Below are 15,168 nucleotides of genomic sequence, written 5' to 3'. Positions count from 1 at the left end.
AAAATTCTACTTGGTAATTTTTTTAGCGGTCCTGTCATGAAAAGGGGGAAGATAATAGTTTTTTCTCAGCATGTATGATGTTTTAGACTCTTTTCTTTTTTCTTTTCTTTTTTCTTTTTTCTTGTACAAGAGAAAAAGTGAATACAAATGCTTCTCTTTTCGGACTGAAATTCTTGGCACAAAACCATGCTCATCAAGTGTCAACAAAAACCTAGGTATCAGCTTTGTTGTTAATAGCTTCACGCTTCAGCCAGCACATAGGATTCCTTCCTTCCTTCCTTCCTTCCTTCCTTCCTTCCTTCCTTCCTTCCTTCCTTCCTTCCTTCCTTCCTTTTCCTTCCTTCCTTCCTTTCTTTCCTCCCTTCCCTTCTCTTCCCTTCCCTTCCCTTCCCCTCTTTCTTTTTCTTTCTTTCTCATTGAATACAATAGCAAATCCAAAATAAAGTTATTAATTGTGGGAAATTGCTTCTCCATAATCTTTTCATAGACAACTCTAAGTTGAAAGAAGCTGGCAAGATTGTACTAACAGCAACAGCACATATATTTTGATTTCTTTTGAGTTGGACAATATAATACATTACCCAAAATTATAAATAATCTTATTTTCATATGCTTTTTTTTTTTTTTTTTTTGCCATCTGTCTTATTTCCTTAAAAAAAAAAAAAAAAGAACAGACTTGCTTCCAATTTGTGCCTTCTGGCAAACTGCAGTTTTCTTGGCAAAAGAACTAGCTTGCCATTGCCCTTGTCGTAGGTCTGAGAGTGTGACTGGCTCAAGGCACCAGGCTGACCTCATGCCAAAAGTGGGAATGGAAATCCTGGTCTCCCAGTTTTATTTCCAGCTGTACCACTGTATTTTAGCCATTTCATGTTTTATCCATCAATAAATACTCCAATTTCATGGAAAAGAAAACATAGGTATCATTTTTATGGGTATTTCTGAATATAATTCCAGAAGTTTTTCTGTCTATGGAATGTATCTTGTAAAATAAGATCCTGCTTGCATATAATAGTTATGCTGAAAGGGATATATTTGTATTTAAGCTGTATTAGTGTTGTGTTATGAATATATATATCTCCACCCTTCTGCTGAATTTGCAAATCCTTTTTGTTATATCATGTTAAGTTAACTAGATCCTACTTGGTGTGCTATGTTTCCAGAATTAGGTTTGTTATTTATTGTGAAGACATTAGATGCAATGTTCCATGCATGTACTAAAAATTAAAATCTATTACACAAATGGGAATTAATTTTTGCATAAATATACTTAGAACTGCAGTGTTAATTTTATACAAAGTAATATATGGATATTGGCAGTTAAAAGAAAAACTAAGGCAACAGCACAATTGGCTAAAATAAATTGTTGTGAAGAAATTTGAGGAGATTCAATGTTCTCACAATTTTTGAGAATGAAAACACAAAATTAATGATGCAACATTGGACCTTATTCAAAATTAATTATTGAGATAAATAAGAAAGTAAAATCACACCTGAGTACAAAAATAAATGTTTGTTCTGAAAATATGACTTCATATTTTATAGATTGGCTATAATATGTCTTCAAGCTATGATCTGTCTTACCTGAAGAAATCTTATCTAATGTTTGATAGGAATGACAGTTGGCTTGATAAAAGAATTTGTTTCTTGATGAAGATAACATTAGTCCTGCAAAAAAAGAGACAAGAGTTATTATAAATCAACAAAACTGTCTTTTATATATATGAAAAATCAGGGAAAATATTACCAAACTTCAAAAAGTTTGAAATTTATCCAAGCATAAATGGCATATAAATGATAGATTTCTTAAATTTGGTTATAAAATTATGCAGCAGAATCTTATTTTCTTATTTTTGAAATACAGTAACTAAATGTTATTTCTGCATTGAAATCAGTACCACTGAGGTTCAACATTATATTTACAAAATTGGAGGGGGGGGGGAATGGACAGACTGATTTTGAACTTCTGAAGCAAACTTTACTTCAATGCATGATCAACAAATCTGATTGCTTCAGAATATCTTTACATCTCAAACAGCCTAACATGTCAATGACTCAGAAAACTACTGCAGGTTATTGTTATTTGATGAGTCAACATTTAGAGAATATGGGCCTTCCCATCCTCTTAACCACATAACTAAATAAAAAAGAATTTATTTTCTTAAAGTTGGCTTATTATTAATCATTATATGAAGGGCGCAAACTAATTCTAATTTAACCAAAATTTTAATTCAAAACTTAACAAGCAGAAAGCAAACATAAGCAGAAGATTGAACTCTTCTGTTGATCAGTAGATCAGTTGATCAGTCTTTTGCATTCATGTCTGCAGGTTATAATATTAGACAATGCAAAATTACAAAACTATGGATCTCACAAAAGTCAAAATTATCTCATGAGCTGTGGAAAGTATGCTATCATGTATAGCACTTCTCTATGTGAGGGAAGTAGTATGAACATGGGTTAGGTAGACCAAGAGCTTATGATTTGACTTGTATCCCTGGATTGATTTTCACACTCACATGTTTTTAAAAGAGATCAGTAGATTTATTTCTCTTCTGGCCTCTTGTTAAAATTCAATTTTGTGACTTAGCAAAATGTAGATTATAGAATATTCATAATGAAAATTTTATGTCCTCATATTGAGGTAATTCAATAAAGTATTTCATTGGAAAAAATATGCTTCATTTAAAAGCAAAATAAAACTTCCTTCTAGCAGAAAAATGTAGTATTGCCAGTAGACTAAACATTCTTGGAATCATCATTTGAAGCAGATAATTATTATCTTTCATGCAGCATTATCATATTTCTCTTTCTTTATTCCTATTATTTACAATGTCCTACTTAATCATGTACTTATATATTTTTAACTTAAGACAACATCACACATATCTAATAAAGCAGTGGTGGGTTGCTCCCGGTTCTGTCCGGTTCTTGAGAACTGGTAGTAAAAGCGACAGGAGACTCCGCCCACCTGCCCCAACATCATATTTGGTGATCTGCGCATGCACATAAGCTTCTGTGCATGCGCATAAGTGCGCACACTCCTGTTGTGAACCGGTAGTAAAGGTAAGTAGAACCCACCCCTGTAATAAAGTACATTTTAGTTCATGAAAGTTTAAGCCCGATTAATTAGTTATCCCCTTAGGTGCCACAGCCGAAGGGTGTTTTTTTGTTTTTATTTTTACAAATTTCTGGCAATTGTTTGTGGGCTTTTTGCTGACACCAAGATTAAAAAGTTGCTGTTTTATGGATTTTCTTATAGATAAAGGATGGACATGGAATGAAGAGATATTTGTTTGTAACCTTATAGGGGGAGAAGACTTATTAAATTTTTGTATGCTTGTTATAATGAAGGCCAAGTAACTCCTTTATATATTTCTTTATTATATTTATCTTCTCTTTCTTCTTTCTTTTTCTTGTACTTTGATTTTTTTCTATTCTCTTTTTTTTCTAAAATTTTTTTGGTGTTACTTTTTTGTAATCAAAATTCTTAATAAAAAATGATACACAAACACACAAAACCAATAATAATGCCACATTCAACAACAAGCAAAATGTCTTGGGTACTATATACCAGTCCAAAATATTTTGCTGCTTCCTTATTTGGACAACACTTTAAAAAGTGTTAAATGCATTTGTCAAATATTTTCATCTTGTTATCTCCTTGTGCTATTTTTCTGAATCAAATCAATTTTTGTAAGCCTTAACAAGACTGCTCTACAAGAAATGCAGGACCTAACAGCAGCAAGATTGTTGGTAGCACAACACTGGAAGAAGAACTTTTTGCCTACTATTGATGATTGGATATTGAAAGTAACTAATTTAGCTGAAATGGCTAAAATTTCAGCATATCTGAAGGATCACACACAAGAAAGGTATATACAGGACCGGAGAAGATGGATTGATTATATACAAAATAAGTATCAGACCAAAAAATATCAAATAGCTTATGAATGATTTCTTTTATTTGTATAAGCGTTATATAAGTGATATTAGAAGTATTATGTTTAAGAAATAGGATTTTACATATGGGGGGTTAAGAATTTTTTTTTAGGGGATGTTAGTTTAATGATTGGTTATGCAATTTAGTTTATTGTTAAAGGTCAATAGAAATACCTTGTGTTCTGCTCTGGGAAGTCGGGGAGGGGGAGGGGGGTTGGGAGGGGGGGTTGTGGGGAAATTGTGTTTGTTTTAAAACTTTTTCAATAATAAAAAAAAAGAAATGCAGGACCAGTTGTACAAGATTCTGGTCACTAATGTATTTTCTAATGTATCTTGGCATCAGGAGAGCTATCATTTCCATGAAATGCAGATGCTAGGATTATTAATTAGAATTATCCCAGACTTTTTACATTTTTTGACAGACACACCCATCCTAAAATGTTGGCAGTTGATTTTAACTCTCCCCTCTTCTATGTCAAACAAAGTTGCCTTGCCTTCAAGTCTATGCAAATCAGCCAGCTGTCACCATATCAGGATGAGTGAAAATCATGTTTAAAGGGATTGTAATTCAATAGGTTTTTTTTCCCCCCACTGTCTTGGGCAAAAGGACTTGGCATGTCAGGAATGTAGAGGAACTCTGCCTTTGATTACTGCCTTCGAAGATTCAACTTTAATTCAAAGAGCCTGAAGCTATTTCAGAGTGAAAAGAAGTCACATTCCAGAAGCCATCTTTCCCTTAGCTGATGAAGAATTTTTTAGCTCCTGTACTTTCTGGCTTGTGACTGAACACTCCTCCAGAGAATTAAGGACTACAAATCCAATTCATTAGGACAGGAACCACAAATAAACAGCAATGAATAATTTAAGTCTCATGTAATGTAAATTGCTATAGAGATGGTTTTTTGAAAGAAGAATCAGACTGTGGAACAAAGAGTGTTTCCCTCCTCAGTTGTTTTTAAGGGGGGAAAATACATGGAATCAGATTCTGCCATTAATTCTGCCAGAAGGTAGCAAGAGGAAAATTAGTGATAGAATATTAAAATATCTGCTGACAAAAGACAGGCATTTATTCCATCAACTTCTAGAAGCAAATTGAACACTTATTAATGCATACCCGGTTAGCTAAACTCATCTTCCTGTCCTTCAGAACTGAAGAATGTCATGAAGAAAAACCGTATGTTATTGGAAGCAGATACTCTTTGACTGACTGATTGCTGAAAGAATGAAACAAGGAAGGTATTTTGTATGGGTCCTGTGCATTATGATGGGTATGATGAAAAAAAACAAAGGCAGGGAGATCAGGAAGCAATGAAGAAAACCCCAAGGAGATGATAACTGTGGATGATGAGATTAGTGAGGGACAAGACTACAAGTAAAGGAGGTTAATTGGTCACAATGATATAACTTATGCCGGTCCTTTTCTTAAAAATAACTGCAGGACTACGAATGATTGCCAGGCAGGAAATGTGGAATGAGAGGGAGAATATGTCATAGGCATAATTCATTGTGTGAGCTGACACTTGTCAGTAACTGTCAAAACAACAGACACAACAAAACAACTGTGAATAAGAAAAGAAGGTAGCAAGCATATATACAGTATGCCATACTTGGTAAAGTCAAGACCAGAATTGTGTTCTGAAAAAAGATCTTGGCAGCAATTATCTATCTTTTAATCATGTATGATGCTCGGATGGCCATAATCAAACCTGGAAATGATTATTCCCCAGTCCTGGAAGCTATGTGAGTAATTGGCATGGCACATAAGTATACGGTATGCATGCATTGCTTTTAATTTGATGGCAACTAGATTTTTTTTCAATGTATATATGTGTGTGCATAAATGCTTATGCACCTTCACAGCCCTATTATTTCAGCCCTCCACAAAAATCACAGTTTCTCATGTAGCCCCTAGGAGAAATTAATTGTCCACCCCTGCTCTAATACATTCATAACATAAACAATTGCTACCAACCTACTGCATGAGTCAAAAAAAAAAGGCTGTGAAAATATTTACAGAACCCTCACATCCTGGACATAACCTGTTTCAACTCCTACCCTCAAAACGACGCTATAGAGCACTGCACACCAGAACAACTAGACACAAGAACAGTTTTTCCCCAAACACCATCACTCTGCTAAACAAATAATTCCCTCAACACTGTCAAACTATTTACTAAGTCTGCACTACTATTAATCTTCTCATCATTCCCACCACCCATCACCTTCCACTTATGACTGTATGACTGTAACTTTGTTGCTTGGATCCTTACAATTTATATTGATATTGTTTCCTGATTGCTTATTTGTACCCTATGACTATCATTAAATGTTGTATCTTATGATTCTTGATGAATGTATCTTTTCTTTTATGTACACTGAGAGCATATGCACCAAGATCAATTTCTTGTGTGTCCAATCACACCTGGCCAATAAAAAATTCTATTCTATTCTATTCTATTCTATTCTATTCTATTCTATTCTATTCTATTCTATTCTATTCTATTCTATTCATAAATGTTTATTATTCATTTTCAATTTGGAATGGGTTCTAAAAACAGTCCCATTGGCTAGGTGGTTTTAATATCTAAACTAGGTTTCCATATATGTGCCTGTCCATTTTAGGGTTCCTAATCCTGTGGGCTTCATGCCAACTTCCAAGTCATTTTCCACAACCTGCAACAAAATGTACATGTTAAAAATTATGTGCCATGAAATAGGCATATGTTCTATCCATTAAAACCAACCTCCTTTCTGATTTTATGGTAAATGGGTACTGTTGGTCAACTATAATGACAAAACAAATGGGCAATTATTTTGATCTGAAAGATCACACCCCATCAAGCATAAATTTAACACCCTCATTACAGGAGAAATCAACTTTATTAGCATATATTACATTTTTGTACCATATGTTCTCTACAGTAAAAGCATAAAAATGAGGAGTTTATGAATATAGATATAAAACCATTAATTTCACAAATGCTTGAAGGCTGAATCCCAGGAAGATACCTTCCTTTCTCAGAAGTAGAGATGGTGAGTATGGCAAAATTCCACACCATGTCAAAGTTAGATGGCTGACTCAGGGGAATGTTCTGAGGTGAACACTAATTCCTTCATGAAATTGAAAGGCAGTTTCCCATCTAGATTATTCTGCAATCTTCCTTTTGTAACAGATGTAACTGATCACCTGAAAGCACTAAACTTGAAGCTTCAAAATAGAGAACCAGTGATAAGATAGATGCAGGACACTGTTATAGCATTGAAACTGAAGCTTGCTTTAGGGGAAGGGAATTCTTGGCTATTTCTCAACTCTGGATAAGGCTGTACTCTGATGTTTAACGGAATTTTCAGATATCATTTCTCATATACAGAAACAACTTGATATATAACTGCAATGATTTCCAAGTACTTGAACCACAATTGTAGTTTTTGCCTACACCGTTTGTGGTCGAAATTGACAATTCTGCAGAGGAAATAGAGATGGACTGAGTAGTGCTTCAATATGATACCATTTGAAGCCGAGGTATATACATGTTGGAAATTCAGATTTTTACTAGGTCCTTTCCCAAATTAATTGCTGCTTCTACAAGAGCATACACACGCTTTTTTTCCCCTCATCTGTGAACATTCAAATTGGCCGATAGATATTTATTATACTCAGGTTGTTTTCCCAAAAAACACATTTCAATATTTTGTTCTGATTAATGAGCAATGGTTGAAACCTATGGCCAAATTGATATGTTGAAAAAGTAACTTGATTTTATAATGGCATTTTTCCTATGTAATAAATGTATGTTTAATGGCATACTGTAATACTCTTCATGTTCTTTATTTTTGACTCACTAGAGACGTTTGTATCAACACATGAAAAAGGCTTCAGTGTTGCATGCCTTGGGCTAATGAACTAGCTCTCAAACAGCACTTCTGTTGATTTGAGTGTGAAGCTTCCAGTCTTAACTGCTTCTAGTGGTAAGTGGTAATGCCATTAAGTCTGATCTTAATACATTAGCATTTGGGTTTCTGAGGTAGATAAAACTGCTTGAGCTATAAGAGAGCAAATGATATAATAATTGTTCATTAACTTTGTACAAAGCTATTAACTAAAGTTTTTTTTAAAGGTCCCAAATATGACATATACCTGTGAAAAAAGTTAGCACTCACCCCTCCTAGAAGAATGAAATATTTTGGGAAATATTAAGAAGGCAGAATATTTTATTTCCCTGGATGAGAAAAGGAGAAACAGGTTTTTAAAGACAAAGAGCAGTTCCCTTCCCCCAGCAGATATTTGGTGCACATTAAGCCTGGGCCAGCCTATCTACAAGACAAGTAGACCTTCAGCTCCAGGCTGATGGGATTAAGACATAATAGGATTAGCCCTCTACCCATCTAGGAACAGAACTCACCACATGGCACCTTACATCAGCCCAAGGTTCAATTCAGCTGCCTACAAAGTTACCCCTGCATAGCCCCCTGGGACATTCTTTGCACAGGAACAGGAAACTCAAGGGCAGGGCCCAAGAGAGAGTATAAATAACTCTTACTCTCCACTCCATGTGGTGAGCTACTTAGATTCACCCGTGCTTGGTGGTTCTGCTTCACCATTAAATCATCTGTCCAAGCAGCCTTCATGTTTCCATGTCTTTCTCCCCACTTGGAACTGAACCCAGATGGACATTTCTTCCAACACCTGTAACTTATGTTAATTAAGAAACATGAAGCTATTAGTTTGGATTTGACTTTATGTAAAATAAAATTTAAGGAGAATTTAACCCTTTTTTTCCTAATTGGTTTCTACTCAAATTTCATCTTTATATAGCAGTTAGAAGAGAATAAAGGAAGTCTCCTTGCTATCAATAAACAAAGTTCATGTTCTTTTAATCTGCAAATGCCTGCCCATACTTAGCACCTTTTTATTCCTCTTTCCCTTTCCTTAATTCTTGCATTTTGCAGCAAAATATTCCTTCTTGTGCTTTGTGCCCGGACTGATTACATTGTCTTGTTTTCTGGGTATTACATGGATAAAACCATCACAATTTTCTTCATGCAGAAATGTCAGTTGGTTTAAAGGGATGCAAATATGGTGTGGCAAGATCCCAATACTGAACAGTTTGGCTTTGAACTACCTTTTGCAGTGTGGAACTAATCACAAGTAATTTCACACAGAGAAACAAGGTAAGGGCATGTATCATTATTTGATATTGCAAAAGATGCTCTGGCTTTGGCTCCTCAAAATGTGATGAGATCTGGTTCAAAATGCATAGCTAAATTTGCAGACTTAATTCGTTTTTTCTTAGCACTTTTTCCTAAATATCATCTGACATTTACTTCTCACAGGAAAATCCAGATGACAGTGGGACAAAAAAAAAATGCAGTGTTCCTTGTGCTAATTTCTCATAGTTTTTCTGACTTGATTTGAATGTTTAACCAAAATATTTTTAAAAATTCTACAAATAATCTTATTGTAACTTAACTTTTATTGTTTGAGCACGGAAATAAAATCATTGTAGGAATGACTGTTAATAACCGTAAAGAGGATCTTACTCCTTTCTTTACTTTTTATAATTGTTGAAATATTGAATATATTTCACAAATTAATATGAATAAAAATAATGGATGGGTATCATTGTGCAAGCTTCCAAATGAACGTGCGCACACTCATTCACACACACACACACACACACACACACATTGAACAAACATTCCATATCCATAATCAGTTTCTGTTAATATTCCCCCATACACTTCCATATCTCCACTCAAATATTGTTATAATTATGCAAATCTGCTAAAGGATGTGACTTATCCGATAGCAATAGCAACAGATCACAGTCATGGGACTTTGACTTTTTCAGGAAAGATATGTTACTAACTTTGAAAGTACATAAATTTCTCAATTGCTTTACCAGGTGTGGATTGCCAATGCTACAGAATAACAGCATCAAGCACTCAGCTCAGAAATGAAGTAAACCAAGTGAACTATGCTATACAAATGAGTGCAATGTGTGAGTGCAATGTGATTTTAAGCGAGTAAAATTTCATTTAATGGGCAAAAATGCTGCTGCTGAAAAAATATCAGTAGATGACCTTTGTTGTCCTTGATGTTGGATCTTGTATGCACAATTTGGCTCTGAGATTCCAGGGATGGCATGAACCGTAATCCACACAGTAAGAACACATATGAAGAATATGCCTTACCATTCTTTTATCAACAAGGAGAATGAGCTTTGAAAGCAGAAAAAACAGGAATAACATGAATTCATAATTCCAATGTAAGGACTAACATCTGTTAACACAAGCATTGAGAGTAACAGTGAAGATAACTCTGAAATTATTAGCTAGGTTAGGGAGGTTTCTAACATTCTGCAGGTGCAGACACCAGGCTATTACCCTAGCCACATTCCAGCTTAAATAATTTCATACATTCAAAAATTACATTTTGAAGTGTAAATGTTCCTGTCAATTTGTGCTAGTTAAGCTATGCAGTCTAGCACATCTGGTACATTATTTCATCGGTTTTTGCATCCAAGCTGTAAAGGAAAAAAACGAAAGGAAAAAAAATACACCCTCAAACCACACAACTGGACATCAGATGAAAAATCTGTATGAAGCCACACATCTATTTCTGCCTTATTTAGTTCCCCAGTCTTTTCTTTGCTGCATTTTAAGGTATAACAATGAATCCACTCTTTTAAGCATTGTACATGTAACATTTTTTTAAAAAAATAAATTTAGTTTATTCAGATTCCAGCCTGAATGGGTGGAAGGACGCTTATGCAACACATTTCTTTGTCCTTCCTTTCTTTTTGAATCTTTGGAAGATTGAGGAAGAGATGGTACAATAACTTCGTAAATGGGGCATATGTACGGGAAGTAGAGTAAAACATTACCTCTGTGAAAGGTATGCTTGACAGCATACTATGATTTCATCAAAATGACGATATGTGTGCTATGTTATTTATTTATTTATTTATTATTTATTAATCAAATTTCTATACCGCCCTACTCCCGAAGGACTCAGGGCAGTGAACAGCCAAGATAAAATACAGATAATACAAATATTAAAAATCCCTTAAAATTATTAAATATTTTGGCCGAAACACAGATTAAAACATCCAATTTATAAAATCACGAATTAAAAATTTAAAAGAGGAGAGTTAGGCCAGGCAGTATCACAGTTTATCACAGTAAAGTCCTGCCCATTATGTACCTGCACACATTTTTGGTCATTGTGTGTGTTAATGTTAGAATGAGGTTTCTTGACATAAATTTAAAACTGTAAAGGAGGAAAACAGATCTTAATTTTTCAGACCTTCCTGCTTTTCAGTAAATCTTGAGATTCATTTAGTTCAAGTATCAACTTTGATCTTTTGAATTGTCTCAGCCATTATCAGTTCCATTAATGGTCAGGAAGCATCACATTATCTATTTCATCCTGATTGGGAAGTGTCAGGCATGAGTTATTTAGGATAAATAAGAATGAATCTGAGGGTAGAGGTTTGTTCTCTGAGCTTGTGAGTTCATTTCTGAATTACTTCATTACCAGGCTAGGTAACATCTTCAGTGGAGTTTAGAAGATGTCAATGTCAGTGGGGTTTTTTGTTTGTTTGTTTATAAGGGCTTTGTGTGGTCAGTAGGTCTTGTAATGGGGAGATCACTTCAGGTGAGGGTCTTGTGATGGGTCTTGTGATGAAGTGGTCATATCAGATGAAGATCATTGGGAGGTAAAGTGCTGGTTGGGGGTGGCATGAGGATGGGTTGTGTGGGTTGGTTGAGGATCAGTGCTGTTGTTGGTTGGCTGTGTGGTTGATTTTAATTCTGAGGGATTCATAGGCTGGTTGTAGGTCAATATGTCTGTTTATGGAATTGCAAGCATGGTGAGTTTATGAATCATCAGCCATGCTACCACCCTCCATGCTTACAAGTTTATCAAAGTCTGGCACTTCACAAGCAAGCACTTGTATGTGCTATTCTTAGAGCTTTTAGTCATTCTTTGACAAAGTGACAACATTAGAGGAATGCTATGGTATAATTTACTTGGGCTTCAGTAAGGCATTTGATAAAGTAGACCACAATCTACTTCTTGATAAAATAGAAAAATGTGGGTTAGACAGCATCATCACCAGATGGATTCGTAACTGGCTGACCAAACACACTCACCATGTATTCCTCAATAGAACTGTATCTACATGGAAGGAATAATCCAGTGGGGTACTCCAAGGCTCTGTTTTAGGCCCAGTACTCTTCAACATCTTCATCAATATTTGGATGAAGGGATAGATAGGGAACCTATCAAATTTGCAGATGACACCAAGTTGGCAGGAATAGCCATCACTCCAGAAGATAGGTTAAGATACAGAAGGATCTTGACAGACTTGAACATTGGGCGCTAGCTATCAAAATGAAATTCAGTGGTAAAAAAAAGCAAAGTTCTACATTTAGGGAAGAAAAACAAAATACACAGGTACAGTATATGTGGTACCTTGCTCAATAGTGGTGATGTGAAAGGGATCTTGGAATCCTAGTGGACAATCACTTAAATATGAGCCAGCAGTGTGCTGCAGCTGCCAAAAAAGCCTAGGTTACATAAACAAAGGGATAGAATCAAAATCATGTGAAGTGTTAATACATGATAGCAGTGTTCGGATATTTCAGGGGTTGCCTCACATATAAGAGGGAGTCAAGCTATTCTCCAAAGCACCTAAGGGCAGGACAAGAAGCAATGGGTAGAAACTAATCAAGGAGAGAAACAACTTAGAACTAAGGAGAAATTTCCTGACAATTCGAACAATTGATCAGTGGAACAACTTGTGAATGCTCCAACACTGGAAATTTTAAAGAAGAGATTGGATAACCATTGGTCTGAAGTGGTGTAGGGTTTCGTGCCTAGGGGGTTGAACTAGAAGACCTCCAAAGTCCCTTCCAACTCTGTTATTCTGTTCTGTTCTGTTCTGTTCTGTTCTGCTCTGCTCTGCTCTGCTCTGCTCTGCTCTGCTCTGCTCTGCTCTGCTCTGCTCTGCTCTATTCTATTGTACAAATTCCCCACTTTAAGAAAGAGATTTGCAAGTATTTACAGAATTTTGTCCCTAATTCTGCATTATCTGGAAAAAAATGTTGTTGAGTTTTAGACTTAAAATATCAAGTGAATAAGTAAGTGAGAGCTAATAAATATATTGCAATATATACAGGTGATAAAATATTATATACATTAATAATTACACATTTAAAGTATTATTTATATTTATAATAATATCATAATATATTATTATAAATATTATAATAATTCCACCTTTTGCATTAGCACAGTATCTAACCTGACAAATGCAGCTAGCCTTATAAAAGAAAAGCTGACTTATGTATCTCCATGAGTTAAACTTCATAAAAACTGCACAAAATGAATGGATACGGAAAACTTAAGTAGGGATGTTGCCCACCTTGATGAGATGGATTCCCACTGCCCTCTTTAGAAAGCTTTGAAAACTGTTTTACTTAGTTGTGATTTTTATCTGTATCAGAATGAGTAGGGAACCATTTGTTATTCATGTACAATTTTATGGGATTGAGATGCTTTTAGTGGAATATTATATTGTTTGGATGTCTGGATTTTGTGATTGCATTTTTGCTATTCAAATATTGCAAGCTTCCACGAGTTTATGGATTATGTAGCATATATGCAAATATAATTAATTAATTAATTAATTAATTAATAAAATACTGTTTTGTATGAAAAAAACCCTTTAGGTCCTAATGAGCATGTAAATATGCTTACTTTTAGACAGATTTTCTTGACTGTACCAAAACTAAAGATGGAAACAGCATTCATAAAAAATCAATTAATTAATTCCTTTCACCTGGTTCAGATATCTTAAAGATCTCCTATTTTGTTATGTTTTGTCATATAATGCTAACTCCAAATATATTTTTATTAAAGAAAATTCCAAACACAATGATAATTACATGCAATGCTTATAGTTTTGGGTAAATGACAGAGCATATATACTGTAGCTAGATGAGATACATAACACTGAGAATGAAATAATGAAATATGTTATTCCTGTTTTAGAAAGTTAAAATAACAGCTGCAGCAGCAACTGAATGCAGGAGAAAGAACAAGAATAAAGGAAAAGTAAAATGCCTTAAAACATTTAGGCAGTCTTTTATTAGAAATACAAAGAAAATGATATTTGAAGCAATTATATCAATTTTTTCTCATTTTAGTATAGTGTGTGATGAGAATCATTATATATTATCTCACCATTATATATTCTCTTGCCCATGGACTCTTAACTGGCATTTGAAACCATAAATCCTACCCAATGATATGGCTGAGTTTTTGACAACATGCATAAAATAGCACTGTAAATTCTGTATTAATCACTGGCAAAAGAAAACTATTGGTGGTATGCTAACCTCAAATTTAAACTTTATTCATTTATAAAGTTTAGATATGTTAGATTTATAAATTTGTTAGATTTATAAATACAGGATAGATGATAGATAGATAGATAGATAGATAGATAGATAGATAGATAGATACTAGATAGATAAAAGTAAGCAAGAAACAAGATCATGTGAAGTATTAGTAACACTTTATAAAGCCTTTGTAAGACCACACTTAGAATACTGTATCCAGTTTTGGTCACCATATTATAAAAAAGATGTAGAGGCTTTTTAGAAGAGACTGGACAGCTATTTGTCTGGATTGGTATAGGGCAGGGGTGAAATCCAGTAGGTTCTGACAGGTTCTGGAGAACCAGTAGCAGAAATTTTGAGCAGTCTGAAGAACCAGTCGTGGAAATTTTGAGTAGTTCAGAGAACCGGCAAATACCACCTCTGGCTGGCCCCAGAGTGGAGTGGGAATGGAGATTTTGCAGTATCCTTCCCCTGCCACACTCACCAAGCCACGCCCACCAAGCCACACCACGCCCACCAAGCCAACTCACAGAACTGGTAGTAAAAAAAAATGGATTTCACCACTGGTATAGGGCCCCCTGCTTTTGAAAAGAAAACTCTGCTTTTGAACAGAAAACTCTATTATTCTATTATTTGGTCTCCCTTGTTGAAACGAACCAAAAAACATTGATAAACTGCCATATTTGCTTTACTATCTGTGCTGTTTATGACAGACACAACATGTTCCTGATATTATGAGAAAATGTAATCAGTAGCAACAGTGCAGTTTCCTTCAAGAACCCACTCTTTTATCCACTTTGTAACCAAGTCAGATGGGTA

At 34.8% G+C, this 15,168-nt stretch overlaps 1 protein-coding gene and 1 long non-coding RNA gene across 4 annotated transcripts in view; one reads left to right on the top strand and one right to left on the bottom strand.

Moving 5' to 3' along the window:
• LRRC4C (leucine rich repeat containing 4C) overlaps positions 1-15,168 on the bottom strand; it is a 795,171-nt gene that overhangs the window by 178,487 nt on the left and 601,516 nt on the right. For all 3 annotated transcript variants that reach the window (XM_060687597.2, XM_034417401.3, XM_034417393.3), the window contains one exon: positions 1,582-1,665. The gene's annotated coding sequence lies outside the window, so the exon portion shown is untranslated. The remainder of the gene's footprint in view (positions 1-1,581; positions 1,666-15,168) is intronic.
• LOC117665483 (uncharacterized) lies at positions 7,833-9,932 on the top strand. Its single transcript, XR_004591373.1, has 3 exons — positions 7,833-7,908; positions 8,987-9,111; positions 9,846-9,932. It is a non-coding gene; the product is annotated as an uncharacterized LOC117665483 (long non-coding RNA).

Source organism: Pantherophis guttatus, chromosome 1, assembly GCF_059756535.1.
Source record: "Pantherophis guttatus breed Tessera chromosome 1, ASM5975653v1, whole genome shotgun sequence".
Classification (NCBI taxonomy): Eukaryota; Metazoa; Chordata; class Lepidosauria; order Squamata; family Colubridae; genus Pantherophis; species Pantherophis guttatus.
The sequence above is the reverse complement of the archived record's forward strand: the minus strand, read 5'-3'. Positions and strand labels throughout refer to the sequence as shown.